We start from the raw sequence: 2267 nt of genomic DNA, 5'->3' as shown, positions 1-2267 counted from the left end.
CTTATTAACGTTTTTCGTAAATATCTCGGAATCGGCTACCTCTACGTAGAAAGTATCTGTTATCAAATAGACAGGTTCCCAAATTTTCTGCAAAATTGTTTTATTATTGAACCACGTGCAATAAATAGTTGGCGAGATATAAATAAATGTTCTCGCATTGTTATACATTTGAAAAAATAATGCCTGTGGTTTATCGTATGTAAAAAATGTACAAAATCCTAGAGCTTATGGAATTAGTCTAAAAATCTTTTTTTTTTAACTACGTACGACCAATAGTTCTCGAGATACGACGTTTCAAAGATATTATGGGACGCTGAATTTACGTTAAAATATAGTATTGTTACACTCGCGCACGGATATCTCGCGTCCGCGAACTCTCTTGCGCGCGTCCGACGGTTGCGCAGTTTCGTTTCCGCTCGTAACGGTCTCGCACGCTTCCGCATTCGCAGAATAAGTACACGGAAGAAGAATTGAACGAGAACTTTATTAATTAATGCAAACGTAAAGCTCAAGCTGTCAAACGTAAAGCGTAAACCAAACGCCAGCCGGCAGAAACGATCTTCAACTTCTTTGGAAAATCAATATATTGATTTCCCTGTCAGCCGTGCAATACCGGGAGGGCACACAACAGTATATTTATCAGTACAAGTATGTAATTGAATATGAAAAATTAATATACGTAAATTTCTCAAAGTTTATTTATTTTTGGAAAAACAGCTTATTCAGACTTCGAGAAAAATTATCTTTTTCTAATATTTTCTGAAAAAACGTGTTCTTCGTTACTTTTTTCAAAAAATCTCAGTTTTTACAGATTTCACGTAAAAAATGAGCTGTATCAAAATTGAAGCTTATAAAATTTCCTATAAAATGCTTTTTTTACTTCCTTATTCGTCAAGTTGTGTGCAAGATACAGTTGTTTGAAGAAAGAGTTTTCAGCGGTGATTTTGACTAAAAATTATGGTTCACAAGTTATGTGAAAACGAAGTACTTATATATATGTTTCGACAACGACACCTTTTCAGCAGAAAATAAATAATGTCCACTTGAATTTAGTGTTTGGTTCATATTTTGAAGATCAATAGTTTCGGAGATACAACTTCCACAAATACGGTCTTATTCAGATCGCTGATTCTGAAAGCTACTGATTGGTGCCGCAGAGGTAAAGTAGTGTGATATTCCTTTTTTGGTTCTCATGTGTAATTTAATCTGTGAATATTGAAGTTTTTGAGGCCGCTGTGTATAATACGATATCAAAAATTCGAAATGGCTGAATAAAAAAGAAAATTAAAAAAATCTAACGTTTGAATACTAATATATAATTTTTGTAAATTTTTGATATCGTATTATACACAGCGAGTAAGAGAGATAGGCCGATTCTAACCCAGGAGCTCCGAGGGGAAAGCGGGGCGGGAGGGAATTTGCGCGGGGGGGATAACGTCACAGGGGGTAACCGCCGAGATGTTCATATAAACATGGGCCATGTATGTTTACATAAACAATGATAGCGGCGGGCTCATTGAGTATAAACATGGGCCATGTATGTTTACATAAACAATGATAGCGGCGGGCTCATTGAGTATAAACATGGGCCATGTATGTTTACATAAACAATGATAGCGGCGGACTCATTGAGAATATGGGAGGAGGATTTTTCGCGGGGTCTCGCCGCGCCCCCGCGCCGTCGCGGGCCGCGTTCGTGGGTCGCGTTTTCGCGCACGCGGTCTCCCTCGCGGTCTCACACATAGCGCGTCCATAGCGCGTCTTCCCTTCCATGCGTAGCGCGCCCATAGCGTGTTCTCGCTCCTACGCACGCTACCGCGCCGCTGCCATGCTTGCTCGCTTACGCGCACGCTGCTGCGCCGCCGCCATGCGCACGCGGTCTCCCTCGCGCTCTCGCTCGCACGCGCTTTCACCCATTGCGCGTTGTCTCGCTCATACTATGTAGGTTTCAGAAAAAAATGTATAAATATATTTATGAATACATAGACCAATATATTATAAACACAAAAATGATTACAAAAATATATTTGAGAATCACCAGGAAGATATATAGTTTTACAAAATATGTATAAAATAAAATGTATAAAGTAAAGTCTCCCGTTTGAGAACGTTACATTCGCTTCCTGAGATGTTCCCTCGAACGCCAGGGGGATCGTCGCGAATAACGCTTTCTGGGGGGGATGCGAATGCCAGGATGAATGGCGTCCCCTCGATTTCGTAGGGAATTGCCTGTGGTGCCTTCCGTTCCTCCTGCCCCTTCGCCTCAA

Source organism: Wasmannia auropunctata, unplaced genomic scaffold, assembly GCF_000956235.1.
Source record: "Wasmannia auropunctata unplaced genomic scaffold, wasmannia.A_1.0 LD336027.1, whole genome shotgun sequence".
Taxonomy (NCBI): Eukaryota; Metazoa; Arthropoda; class Insecta; order Hymenoptera; family Formicidae; genus Wasmannia; species Wasmannia auropunctata.
Note: the sequence above shows the minus strand (reverse complement) of the source record.